Source organism: Bactrocera oleae, chromosome 3 (assembly GCF_042242935.1).
Source record: "Bactrocera oleae isolate idBacOlea1 chromosome 3, idBacOlea1, whole genome shotgun sequence".
In the NCBI taxonomy this organism is placed as follows: domain Eukaryota; kingdom Metazoa; phylum Arthropoda; class Insecta; order Diptera; family Tephritidae; genus Bactrocera; species Bactrocera oleae.
In genome coordinates this window covers 55,926,046-55,941,348 of record NC_091537.1, presented here as the reverse complement: position 1 = coordinate 55,941,348, position 15,303 = coordinate 55,926,046, and the positions used below count along the sequence as shown (strand labels likewise).

At 33.1% G+C, this 15,303-nt stretch overlaps 1 long non-coding RNA gene and 1 pseudogene across 2 annotated transcripts; one reads left to right on the top strand and one right to left on the bottom strand.

Moving 5' to 3' along the window:
* Positions 1 to 161: 161 nt before the first annotated feature.
* LOC138856222 (uncharacterized) lies at positions 162 to 4,899 on the top strand. Of its 2 annotated transcripts, none has more exons than XR_011395343.1 (5): positions 162 to 817; positions 872 to 1,138; positions 1,203 to 1,645; positions 3,918 to 4,254; positions 4,379 to 4,899. It is a non-coding gene; the product is annotated as an uncharacterized lncRNA (long non-coding RNA). The 2 variants fall into 2 exon arrangements; XR_011395342.1 differs by having other exon boundaries at positions 163 to 817; positions 869 to 1,138.
* Positions 1,639 to 2,555, bottom strand: LOC106622431 (uncharacterized; annotated as a pseudogene).
* Positions 4,900 to 15,303: the final 10,404 nt, after the last annotated feature.

Here is a 15,303-nt window from a genome sequence, read left to right as displayed (position 1 = left end):
TTGTGATATATTAAACAATTGATTTTTGAACTTTCAATACGTAATCAAAAGAATAAATGTATTCGCTCTCAATTAATAAATGTTTTTAAAAATTTTCAATTGAAAATCAATACCACTTAGCATGACATCACAAAAGATATCATCACATACATTTCAATTTCGCATTTTCTTTCATTTTCATTGTTTTCTAATTTTTGTTAGTGATCTTCAACAGCAGCACAAATCTCTCTGTTTACATATTTTTCTGTAGGATTTTAATCTGGCCGTCCCTCTTTTTCCAATTGCTAAACGTCAAACCTACTGAACTTTGACAGTTGCTTGAGTTCAGTAGGTTTTGACGTTTATCAATTGCGCTCTCATTTCCAGTGAGAGACGAGTTGGGCATCTCCTTATCTCTGGTGTAAAGAGCAATTGAGATATAAGTAAGAAGTTGTAAATTCGGATAATGAGTAGTAAAGCGTTTAGTTGTTTGGATTGGAAATAAAATAGTGTAGTAAATAGTGTATAGCCATTAAATTGGGACTTTAATTTAACAATCCAGTGATCGAACTTAAGAGTGAGTTTCCACGTAGACGATTTATCGAGAATATTTGAAGTGATTAGATTACATAAACTCTTCACTAATCAAGGCGGTTCTCACTGCCTTTGGAGATTTATAAAAGAGCTGTTTTTGGCATTCAAGAATTCACATCTTTTAATATTTATTAAAAGAAAACATTTTAGGCGCCTAGCAATGAAACGTTTACTGCTGGTTTACACATTTCTCAAAATAGCTTATCAATATGGAGCAAATTCCACAAGGTCTATTTGGATAAAGGTATGTATATAAATATTGATATTATATGTATTATTCATTAAATGTTTTAAGAAGTCGATGGCCAGATAAATTCAGATGCATTTTTTAAAAGCAACTTCCGAATGAACCGCCAATCTTTCAAAAAATTATATATTAAGCTTAAAGGTTTGGAGAGGAAAAACATTAACTACCGGAAGGCAATTCAATTGCAATGTAACAGCATATAGTTGGCTCTTCTGCAGAATACCGGACAATTGGAAATATGTTTGGAATTGGCAAAAGCTCTGTCTGCACCATTCTAATTAAGTTATGCCATGAAGTCTGGCGATGTTTTTGGCCTTTGTATTTGAATAAATTTTGTTATGAAGCTCGTTCAAACCCCTAACGTATTTCTTTAATGTTATAGATGTTGCTTTATATGCATCAACGTTAGTAGTAGAGGCCGTTGTAATGACTATTTTTGAGAGTTCATTTGTTGGGCGACTCTGCGTTCAAACTTTAGGAAGATTTGATGAAACCATATCCATTTTCTATAAACCAACCATTGGATAAAAAAAAATTTAACTATACACTCTCGAAATGTCGTCGAGAATGTTTTCGGTCATTTAAAGGCAAGGTTTCGGCTGGTGGGCAAAGGTTTGGATAACCACATAGTCGACACGAAAACTGTCATAAAAGCGTGCTGTATTTTGCACAACTTTTTGAAAGAGGATGGAAAGAGAAGGAGGTGGATTGCAGCACAACAAATCGAAGATCAAGTTCGCCAGTTGCTAGAAAACGTCCCTAACATTTCTGGAGATATTAACCCAATGGCAGAGGCAATAAGACAAGCCTTCGTTTCATATTTCGGTATGTTGTTGCATTGAACTTTGAAATAACCATTCCATACTTACATACAAATTCTAGTTATCAAACACAAATACTTTTAGAAGATATATTCTATATATTACATATATACTTGCATTTTTATTAAATTTATAGAGGCAAAACTAAAATTTTTTCGTTCACTCTTTAAAAACTCAAAAATATATTATATACACAGAAAATTCTTAATTCACACATTAAAATAATACTGTTATACTTATAATACTACTAATTTTGGCGACGAAGGGAGTTGATGAAAGAATCCTTTATATCCCAAAAATCCTTTCCTTATTTTTCTAGGATTTCTCGACGTTTTCCAACGTCTTCCCTTATCGCCTGAGTCGCCATTAATAAATCGTCCCTCATCTCTTCCATCCCTGACACTGTCTTCTTTCTTGCTTTTCCACCGTCACAAGATGAAGGACGATTTGAAACATTAGACATCGATGGGCCAGGAGTTAAAGGTCACAAGTAGCGATTTTATTTTGAGCCTCTACCGGCATTTACCTTCTGTTTCCTAAATCCACTGAAAATATACATATGTGCATACTCGTTAAATACATAATAGTCCTGTAAATATTCTAATAAAAGCCGTTTCATTAAACTAATGACATAGAACGAACTAATGTTTACATAGTATATATTTATTTAAATGATACGGCTCATTATGGAACCTATTGTACTTCTATACAATTACAACTTACAAGCTCAGCGGAGCAAAAGCTTTTATAACCACCTATCGTTTGGTGGACTGCAGCATAGTGCTTCCACGTCGAAGGCGAGCCGCCTGATACGCCAACGTTCCGTTTCTTCTGCCTAAAAATATGCAACAATTTCTATATAAAAATTATATTTAACTTTTTTTTATTTTTACCTACTTGTATTTATTTGTAAAGTTGTGTTAAAACACTTTTTTTCCAGCAAATATTAGAATACAATAATTGATAAAATGTAAATATGTAGAAACAATTTATTGGTGAATAATAAGAACATATTATAAAAAAAAATTAACTATACATCGAGAAATTACAAGATACAATTTTTAAAATTTTCAACTTAAAATAAGAATATCTATATTCCTTATTTTGAGAATCTCCTCTACCCTAACCAATTTTATCTGTATCTATCTATACCTAGTTTAACTATGAAATCGTGGGATGGTATACTAAAGTTTCCCCTGTTGGTTAATTAGTGCATTAAATCATTTTGTTTTGGTTTCCATTATTCACATATGCATGAATTTGCGTTTGGGTGTTTAAATTTCTGCTCGTGTGCAGAATATTTAATATAATAATGTGTTTAATATAATTGAATAGGATTCAATTAAAAGAAAATCCGCTTGTTGGCTTCTCATCTGTCTTCACTACTTTATTTTTAGCACTGACTAAAAATCCGTAGAAGCAGGCAATTACATATATGCCAAATAGTCACATGTACAAAAAACAGTAATAATAACTTAACACCTATAGGCTATGCAGTTTACAAAGATAGTCGGCGTCGTTGACATACGTGTGTACGAACAAAAATACGCCTAAATGTATATAACTGAATGCGAATAACAAAAGAGAGAATAAATAACGTTACAATCAGGCGATATTTTATTTCATAGGCGTAGCGTATGTACATTTAGAGGGGGGCTTATACCCTAAACAATATTCCAATCTCAAACAATAGTATTAATGAATAAACTAGAAGTGAATTGTGCAAGCAATTAGCAGTAATGCCTAAAAATTATAAATATTTGTGGACCAATAAATGTGTACATAACTGTGTATTTGCTTGTTTCAGAATGTTGAAGATGATTAAAAACAAGAAAAACGTTAAAGTCGGTTACAGTTTGTATGGCAGCTATATGCTACAGTGGTCCGATCTGAACAATATCTTTAGAAATTGAAGAGTTGTTTTGCACAATAAGCCGTGCTAGCTTTCGTGAAGATATATTATCCAATAAAAAATTTTCCATACAAATACTTGACTTTGATCAGTCAGTTTTTATGACAGCTATATGTTGTAGTTCGCACTAGTCCGCGTATGTACAGACAGACGGAAGGACGGACAGGATTTAGGACATGGCTAAATCGATTTATATACTTATATATTATGAATGACATGGGCATTGTTGTGCATCAATACATACATATGTATGTATGTCGTTCAGTACTTAAAAATATATGCATAGATACGTGCATATACATACATATTAATGTAAATATACTTATACATAATGACTTCATTTTCTATGTATTTTTTATTTCAGAGGCGTCCTCAACAGTTTTCCAGACATTATCTCAACACACAAGAGTGCAATATAAAAACGCAAAGAATGCGAACTTTTAACCTCAGAGCAAAAGATGAGCAATGCACAAATGACCGATGTGAATAATCGCACCGATCTTATTTGCTATTCTGTAATGGCTGAAATGTCGCATTTTAAAAAAGAATGTGATACACATATGAAACAGGCGCTTAAATCATTTATAGATTTAAAAATTAAGTTCTATTTATATATCGTTAATGGGCTACAACGAGGAATATAATGTTCAATCAAGGAAATGTTTAGTGACGTTTCAACAGCAAATACTAAACGATGAAAAGTACGAATAACTTATTAGCGTTATTAAAATAAATTTTGTTCATATTTATATGTATATATCTGACACTGCCTACTTACATAAGAAATTTCAATAAACTCATTTTTCTTCGAATTTTTTCTTTCAGACATTAGACCGGATTGGTCTTTTGAGTTTGCTGAACAGCACCAAGTCTCACGGAGCCTAATTAGGTGAATACGGTGATTCTGGAAAGATACGAATCGAGGAAAAAACAGTAGCATTATCGTGATTAAGGAACCAAGAGTTGTTCGTCCATAGTCTAAGTAACCGGAACGGACCCGGATTTTTATCTAGCCAAGGACTGTCAATTCGGCACCATTTCTCGAAATTACTTCAGCAATGTTTTCTGCCGCTACTACAACAACAACATCAACAATAGCTGGACGCAAACGACGCTAAAATCATATACTTAATGCTTATACATACTATTATAATTGCAGCATACGTAATTATTTATAAGATTGTATAGTTAGATGTTCTTTATGTGTTTACGTATAAACTTTAAGTGTAAATACTTATATTTAAACTGTATACACTCGGCAGAAAAAGTCTGCGTACACGCCTATGTATTATTTTCTTTTATTTTTTAAATGTTTTTTATATAATAAATTTTAAAATAAAATCACATTAAGTTCTTTATTACTAGTCTGTTGCAGAATCCCATAGAATTTGAAGCAGTGAAAATCTGATACCATTTATCGATCAAATTACACAAAATTGTCATTTCACAGCGCAGAAAAAGGCTGTAGTAAACTTGATAAATACTGTGAAGCACTGTGGTGAAGAAGTAATGATATGGGGGTGCATATCTAGTAATAGAGTGGGCCGAATGGAAGTTATAGAGTTCACCATGCACAAATATGCATACCTTATTATCTCAAAAACACATTTGAAACAAAGAGCGGAAAAATTGTGGCTTGAAAGTGACTGCTATTCTACAGGATAACGATCCATACACCATAGAAATAGTTAAGCTTTGGTTATTTTATAACGTTCCCAAGCAGAATTACTAGATTTCAATCCTAAAAAGCACCTATGGGATTCACTGGAAGGTAAAATCCGCCAACGCACAATTATCTTAAAGGATATGCAGAAACGTCTGAGCTTGTCTATTTAATACCAAAACCTCTAGCGGAAGTTTTAAAACATGGAGATATCCGACTTTCTATTAAATATTCAGAAGAATTCGGGGGAAGAATATCTTTGCTCGACTTATGTACCCTGTACGCAGACTTTTTCTAATGGATTTTTTATTCGTCGGAATTATTATTATTTTCATGAACATCAAATAAATTGGTTTTTATAAAAAGTACATAAAATTATTTTTTCCAACGAATTATTTTTGTTGGTACCCTGTACGCAGACTTTTGTATATATATGTATTTATTTATACATAAATATATATATATAATTTATACATAAATATATATATATAGGTTCTAATTTAGAACATATTTATATATATAAATTTTATATATGCATATATAGTATTAATTAATTTTAATAGTAAGTTTAAGTAAATACGATTTTTTAATAATATAATGCAAATTACTATAAAAAGTACTGAATTTTATTTAAAACAATTGGAATTGGTTATGGTATCAAAAAGGTGAGCGATATGATAACATATGCATTTGTTGGAGATAACAGATGGATAACAAAAAGAGTAACACGTCGATGTCGATCAAAATAAAGTAACAAATATGCTTGTTTCTGCTAACAAATAGGTAACAAATGCGCTAACATGTTTATAAGTTAGAGGTAACAAACTGATAACCAACACAATAACGCTTAGCGTACCCTAACACATGTATATGGCAATGGTAACACATAGCTAACATATTCGGTAACACATGCATTTGTTACATCTAACAGACAGTTAAGAGATTCGGTAACCAATATATTCCATACCGCTTACCAAAACAAATCCAATAGGATATAATAGAGCGGGAAAGACATTTAACATCCAAGGAGCAATGAGTTACATTTTTCCCACTCGCTGAACAAAAGGAACCAAATCTTTAACTTATATATGTATGAATGAACAGTAACAAGTATTTAACATTTTTGCTAACAGATACTCATCTTGCAGAGGAGTATGTTTTTCAATTGAAATTGGATGAAGAAACAACGTAGATAGAAGAAAATAAAGAGGCGCAATGCTCATTAAACTTTATGGAGTTGGACCAGTGATTGGCTGCAATGTCGCAGATGTCAACGCAAATATCGACACAGATTAAAAAAAAGGATGCACGAACATCGCAAGTAACCTTGCCAATAGCAGAGATGTCAAGCTTACAGTTAGATACGCCGTAGTCAGCAGCGTTCAAAATGCATGGGGAATGTTTGTCAGTACAGTTTGAAAATATTGAGGCGTATGTCAGCACAGTTGGAGCTACACGGGCTCATATATCAACGCAGAAAAAACAGTCGGGAGAGCAAGAACCGTGTACGCCAGCCCAGACGTCCTCTCAGTCAGAAGAGATAGAAGCTTGTATTCCAGCACAAGTAACCTCACAGTTGGAAGAGCAGGAAGCGCGTATATTATCACAGGTGTCCTTACAGTCAGAAGAGCAGGATAAAATTACGGCTGAAATGGATGAATCTTTGCAAGAAGATCAAGCTATTGCAAGGTGCAATGCATGAAGTGGAATTAAACAAATGTACAACAAGTGAAGAAATGATCGAGAATGCTCAGTCGCAACAGCATATTGGGCAGAACAGAGCAATTTAAAGTTGGTGTGTGACTGCTTATATGGAATATGGAAAAGCGAAGATGGATGAAAAGCTCCCGAGCACTTATAATTGTTCCGAAGGTTAGTTTCTGAGTTTCTCATCGAGCTACACAACGGTCCAAGTGGAGCGCACTTAAGAATTCCCACGATCTTGGAGAAGTTAAAGGAAAGATTTTATTGGGTTGGTTGTTGTCAATTAATTACGGACAATTATGCTGGCAGTATTATGTATAAAAATAATAGAATTATATTATAACTTCATACATATGTATGTAAATAGGTATAAGTAATAAATGTGTAATTTTTTTAGCGGAAGTATGTATGCAAAAAGTGAATTGGATTGTCCTTGATCGTTATTTCAAAATTTGTTTATACCTGTAGTGAACATATTGAAAATATTTTTACGGGCGAAGGTTAAACATACATGTAAAAACTTACATATGCTGTTGTCATTGTTCCAATGCAATATTTTAATATGTTTCTATATATTTTATAATTAAGTTTATTTTGAGAACTGTTTAGACATAAAATTAATTTAAAAGATTTATATTTTGTAATTTGCGATTTTCTAATGTGGTGTCAGCAATTGATAATTGACCGGATGCGTATGCGAGTTATATAATGTATATTATATATTATTGCTGAAGCAACGTCTGGCAGTTAGATTGATCGGATACACGGTTGTTGACAAATTATGTTACATGTTATAACTTTATAACTTGCTGTGTATGTGACTATATTGGCATTTACTGCCATGTGCCAAAATTTACTGTCTTCAAAATTTCATTGTCAATTGTATATTTAAAATGTTAGTGTGTAACTAAACTAGTAAGTTAATTTACGTTTTTATATTCTTACAACATGTTGCTACAGAGCATAATCGTTTCGTTCACCTAACGGTTGTTTGTATCACCTAAAACTAATTGAGATAGATATAGGGTTATATATTATATATATAATATATAAATGATCAGGATGAAGAGACTAGTTAAAATCAGGGTGTGTGTCTCTCCGTCCGTTCATCTATGCAAACATAACAAAACATGGTAAACGTGTTCCTTGGTAAGAAAGGGAGGAAGATTTCGTAGATGGGCGTAATTGAATCACTGCCACGCCCACAAACCGCTATTAAACGAAAATCTATAAAGTACAATGACTGAACACTAAATAAAGATTTAAAACTATAATTTGGCATTAGCAAGTATAAGGATCGCATTAGCAAGTGGCACCTGTGGGCTAAAATTTATGAACAAGTGGGCGTGGCCCCGCCATCGAAGATGTTTAATGTACATACAAGGTGCGTTCCAAAGTAAACAGTAAAAAAGTAACAAAGTAAACTCTAGTGGCGCCATCTATATGTCAACTAATGCGTTAGAATCTGCTATCCATTATCGACTTCCAGTAAAAAATTCATGATATTTCATCTATTGGAAGTTGAGTATTGAGTTTTAAGTGTCAGTATGTTTTTGTCATCGGTGTAAAAATGAGCTTCGAACAAAGAGCCAACATTAAATTTTGTTTTAAAACTGGTAAAACTTTAACCGAAACGTTTCAATTGATGAAACAAGTTTATGACGATGATTGCCTATCCCGTAGCAGAGTGCACGAATGGTTTCAACGTTTTCAAAGTGGTCGTGAGGACATAAATGAGAAATGAGCCGAAACCAAAAAATCGCGCCTGGAGAAGTCAAAAGTGAAGACAACGCTGATTTGTTTTTATGATTCCAAGGGTATTGTCCACAAAGCATTTGTTCGACCCGGCCAAAACGTTAATGCGGTATTCTACCTTGAAGTTTTGAAGCGTTTGGTGCGCCGTATTTGACGTGTTCGGCCCGAATATCGCGAAGATGGAAGTTGGCGTTTGTTGCACGATAATGCGCCGTCACATCGATCGACGCTTGTGACCGATTATTTGACCAAAAATCACATTTCTACAATCACTCCCCGTATTCACCTGATATGGCACCGTGCAACTTCTACCTTTTCGGAAAAATGTATTTGCCATAGAGGCCATTCAAAAGGCTTGCGACGGCATACTGGCGGCCATACCGGGCAACGAGCTAAAACACTCGTTCGAAATGCTTTTGGACCGTAGTAAAAGCTGTATTAAAGCAGAAGGAGACTATTTTGAATAAAATTAATTGATTTTGCCGATAAAACCATTTGTTCTGTCTTTTTTTTTTAAAGTCTTGTTTACTTTGGAACGCACCTTGTACATATATACTTAACTATGACAAACCTGCCTACTTTTCATATAAAACAATTTTAAATACCGTCTGATTCTTTCACTTTCCAGTCTACAAATTAAGCACCAATAAATGTATCGGCATAAAACTTTGCATAAAAACTGCCTTTGAAGTGTGACAGCTTATGATCAAATCAAAACTGTTCAAGCCCTAGGTTTATTAACAACCGCACTTTTTATTTATTAATGTATCTTTTTTTATGTCCTTATGTAGGGGTATACAGATACACTCTGATACGTGGACTTGCAACCAAATATATGGATCCCAGTTCCTATTGCGAACTTTTTATCGAAACTATCGGTCAATCAGTGAGATATATATATTATAGAATTCAGAGAGAATCCTTATCTGATAATAATATGCCCACGTGTTGAATCGGATTAATAATTCCCGTAGTCTCCATATACCTATTCAAAAAATTTGCGTACATACAGCTGACGTTATATCGCAAATATCGGTAAATATGTGAGTTTTCTTAATAAAATTTATAGAGCGTTTTTTGAATAAAAATTTGTCTTTATGCAAAAAATGGTTATGAGCAGATGAAAACTTGCCCCAGTCGCCATATAACTATTATCAGGATTTTTAAAAATCCGGTTGACTTTATCCCGCATATATTGGTTGTGATATGTGAGGTACCTTAATGCAACTCAGAGATCATATTTATTTTGGTTTGTAATATGTGGTATGGGCAAAAATAAATATAAGCGGACTACCCCTTATATACATAAATATGTATGGTATGTACCTTAAATGAAATTTTTAAACATCCGGTTGACTTTATACCGTATAGCGGTCAATATGTAAGATATCTTGGCAAAATTAACTGAACGTATAATATTGGACATAGTATAGTTTAATGCCGAAAATATATGATAATAGACTATGAATTACCCAAACCCCCATATAATACATTTAATGATTTTTGTTATTCTAACACACCCTAGGCTAAGTATGTCGGTCAGTGTATTAGTCTGAGCAATGTCAAAAAATATGTAAAATCAGCCCGAATCTTTACTGCTCCCAATATACCCTATATAATGATTTCCGACTTCCCACCTGTCTTTAATAATTAAACTTATTAATGTAATATTAATAATTAGTTTGATGTTTTAACGAATTTAAGTGCAAAAGCCTTCTTAATAAATACGTGGTTTAGCGCTGAATATGAATGACCTCATATCCTTAATAAAATCAATTCCGCTCCTCTAGATGACGTTTTACATATCAACTCATAGCCTTTTCGGTTGAGGTTATGTCAGATATATCTTATTTGAAGATGATTTTAATATAATTTTTGCTGACGAAAAGTAAAATATACTTATAAAACTAATTGAATCTATGACCAAAAATATAAGGGAATAAGATACAAATTTGATTGTAAACCATTCAAATAATACAAGTTTGCCAACACCTGAAGGTATTTCGCCGGCTTTGATCATTTCAAGTTGAAAGAGTATAAAATGATCGGTTACACCCGTACTTAGCCCTTCCTTACTTGTTTTTGGTTCAATTTCAATTATGCGGCGTGAATGAATCAATCTGTTGGACGTCGCGAATTCAACGGCTAATTATTTATTTGGGTGCCAAAGGCATTTTTCGCTCAAGATGAGGAAAGGACGACTTATCACCAAATCAGCTACCCCGGATTTAAATTCAAGAATATTATCACCTGCAGCTAGTAGATAGGGCAATAGGTTGTAGTGGACAAGAAGGTAGTGTAATTGATAAAAATGGACAAGATATTATAGAATTAGGTAGTAAAGATTTTAATCCGATGCATTTTAGGTTTTCTCCAATTTTATCTGTCTCGACTTCAAACACTAATATGTTTGAACTTGCGACCTTGTGTAAATCCCTTCAACCCCTATATAATGAAGATCACGTATATTCTTCCTCTTCAGGAATCTCTCAAATAGTTAGCGCTTGGGCAAATTATAGGCAAACACAAACAGAGCAATATTTGACAGAAGGGACACCTAGAAAAAGGGAAATTGAATTTTACGTAGATCTGGCTGTAAAATTGTTATCACATATTTTTAATTGGCCATCGCAAGTTACCCTCAAACAATTTGTTCAGGGTAGGTCACCCTTGGAGTTGAGAAGCCTTGGTTTCACAGACGCACAGAGATATGTTACGATATGCCCGTACCTCTCAAGGAGCTTCCAGCGTTTACCACCTTTCGTTCAAGGTATTGGTGGAGAAACTTGAACCCATTCTTTAACATATTTTTTTGTGCATAAAGCTTGCAAAAAAATATTATGAAAACGTATATGTTCGAAGTGACCTTAAATCATTTAGTTCTTTGATTCTTCTCATCTCTGAAAAACTATATGAGCTTTCCTCGTACAACAAACTTTTTTTGGTTCTAAGCGATAAATAAAAAATACAACTTCGATGGTTTTTCGAAATTGGAAAAAATTCAAAAATTATTGCTATTTATATTTTTTGCATGATTTTGGAAAATATTTATTTTCTCTTAACACACCGAACCGATTTCGCTTATATTCAGTACGATTGTGAGTGCAAATGCCCTCCTTCATTTGATATTACTAATTTTTTAGTTACCTTGATCTGTGATTTTAAAATGAGAATTTTTGCGATTAGGTGTGTTGCTTATTATTATTATTATTTTGGGTTTTCTTTTTTATGTGTTTTCGTGTACCAGGTATAGAACCCTTTTTTGCACCACTATTCATTTAATAGGGTTTTTAATAAGTATTTTGGTAGTAGGGTTTTTAAGGTGTTTTAGAATATTTTGTAAATACTTTTTATTACTTAGTAGATTTTTTTGATTAATATTATTGTTGTTTCTGAATTGTACCTGATTTTTAATATTTATTTTGGTTTTTGTTGAAATTAATACAAATAGAGTGGTTTGGCTTGCATTGTTAATGGATACAATTGAATTGTATCTACTTATTAATAAAATAATTTTGATTTTTGTTTCAAGTTGATTGTTTTGATGTATATTGTTAATGTAAATATTCCTGAAAAGCACCTGATTTTATATATTTATTTTTGTCTAGTTATAATTGTTATTACAAGCAGATTATTTTGGAACTGTCTATATTATATGATATAATATAAAAAATTTAGATTTGACATATAGCAGACAGATAACAGCTGAAAATTTTTAAGCGAAAAATCAAACCAATTTTATTTACTCATTGCTCTCGAAAAGGTGAATAATTATTCAAATGAACATAAGTTTTGATGACAAAAATGTTGAGGCCAAAACTGCTGTAGTGCGCATAATAATAAGCATTCGTGATCACTCAAATCCATTCGAAATTCCCAACATAAAGTAAGCGAAAGTTTTATTGACTATTAAATGGAATAAGTTATTTTCGTTTAAATGAGGAATCATTTAGTTTTTTACTAAATGAAATGAAGGGACGTCTCACAAACTCTGCAATTCGTTCCTGCAGGTAGTTATCAAGAATGCAGTTTAAATATTTTAACTTTGGACTGAAGTAACCTACGATATCTATGGTTGTTACAAAACCTGACTTTAAATATTAACACCATAACGCTGTGGATAAAACGCCAATGACTGAAGATGAGCATTCGTTAACGCTTCATTTAATTTTGCTCAAAAAATACAATATATTCCTAGGAATAGTATATTATATCGACCATTTATGTTTAAAACATTTCCCACACTCCCTTATTTTAATTTTACCGTATTTAATTTGTAGCTTGCCTCGTCCAGTTTCGGGATTTGATTCCACGTACATTTTTCAATTTTTTTCTATGTATTTGTACATATTAACTGTTTAAAATAGTTTAAAATTATAAATAGATTAGTTTAAATAACCTTTTCTATTAAAATTTTTCCTATAAAATTCATTAATATTTAACTACTAGTGCTTCGTAGCAGTTGAAATTCTTTTATACACTAGTCAACACCAGGCACAGGGTTGAAAACCATAATACCTTAAAAAAAACTTAGGTTTGGCAAAACTTCAATGGAAATTTAGTTTGACGAGTTGATTTGATAACCATAATATCTAATTTCAAAACCTCAACCAAAATGCAGTTGGGTAGAATACCGTAATAGAACCTTAATAAATTTTAAACTGAAATAATATTTTATGATTTGCTTGATCGTATTTTATGTGCTATAGTAAAATACTATCAAGCAAATCATAAAATATTATTTAAATATTTATTTTAAACAACCGTTCAACCCTCACAGGAGCAACGCGTACAGTGTTTTAGACACAGGGCTTGCTGGTTGCCACTCTTCTGCAGTTCGCTGCTATGCCTTTTAAGCCGACAGACTGACCACGTTGAATTATCTTCAACACACTTATAAGCAAATTTGGAACAGCCATGTAGATATTTTCGTCTAGATCCTCATTTAAATAAGTGGTGAATACATCCATCTGATGCATCGCGATATTTTTCTCTGTTGTACTGAAGTTGACCGTGCACATGGGCAGGAAACTTCATGAAAACATTCCCCTGGGTGTTGAGTGTAACTCTTTGCCACTAGTCGAACTTTCAGTAAATACTCATCTTTAGTACGGAACACGAATTTGTTGCCAATTGCTTTACGACTCGAATGTCTTCAACTATTTGCCGAATTCCGCTCCTCAAGTCCGCCAAAAATTCATCTTTGAGCACCATTAACTACATAGATACCTCTTCGAATTGCAATGCTTCCGCTAAAGTTTGCGGATCGTCTGAATCAACAGCATCCACTTCTCAATCGATATCAGCGAGCGATTGGTGATATACTTTTCATGGTATCCCTCCCTGTCCCGCGCGCACAAACGTTGGTCGACCTCTAACGCGCGGATCAATTAGGTACGTCTACCGATTTTTCGTTACTGTACTCAACGGCGTCATCTGCAATACTATTTTTGAATACGTCGTCTATTTTGTTTTCGTTTTTAATGTATTTTTCATTTTCGTGCTCAAAGTTCTCAAATGTTCTATCAACACCATATAGGTATATCGATAAACTTTACAACTGCACAGAGATATATGCACTGCACTGAGACATATGTCTCGTACGACGACGGCAAACTATACAACAAAAATACTAACAGCTCATCGATAATTGCGACGCCTATTTCTTTTAGCATCGTCAGTAATGTCGCTTTTCTAGCCGCCCTAATGATAATTCCAATTTTGACCAAATTTCACATATACTGTTGCACTCCGAGATCAGCCCTAGCTATGATGGCGCAATCGCCAACTTGATATTCGCTAATGCCTTTTGATCAGCAATTTTTCACCCTTTGCTTAATCTGTGTGGCGCACTTTTGTGCCGCCAGCATATTCCCACAAGTAATTTTTTATCAGGCGAGTCATAATTCTCCGCGATTAACAGCATATTAAAATTATGCGCAACTTATTTTTTTGCTGACGGTAGTTATCAAAAATGCAGTGGAATTGAATTTAACGTTTACGAGAGGATTGAATTTAGGAGGAATTAAATTTAACCGTCAAGAAGGTTTTAAATATTACGGAACATCATATTTGTGCGTAGTGGATTTAAACTAAAATTACTGAAGGGAAGCGAAATTTCTCATTTTTGGGGCAGTCTCGGGATTTTCAAGAACTTTTTAAAATTTACTTAGTTTGTATGAATTTGTAAAAAATTGTTAAAAAGAGTTTATTTTTTCACTCTCCATTTTTCAATAATGCTCAAGGTAGTTTGCTGAATTATTATTTTAAAATATTCTAGTCAACCGCACTGGCATTATTGCAAACCGTAAAACCACAAAATCATTGTACTTGGAAAATACTTCATCGAACAGATAATTTTGACGGATTGAGTTAATATCTGGCTGGACAATTTGATCTTAAGCAAAAGAAAGTAGTTTTTCAAAATTTACTTGACGAGTATATGAAACGAACAAGAGTTCATGGCCAACTTTTACGCTCAGGTCTAAGTAGAGCAACAACTGAAACAATTAAATAAAACTTCCTGGAGTTTTTTGCGTTTCATCGAATTGTGAAAATAATTTTCAGACAGTACAAAAAATTACAAAACTGACGAAAATGATATCCCTTTATCAGTGTTGTTTCCACT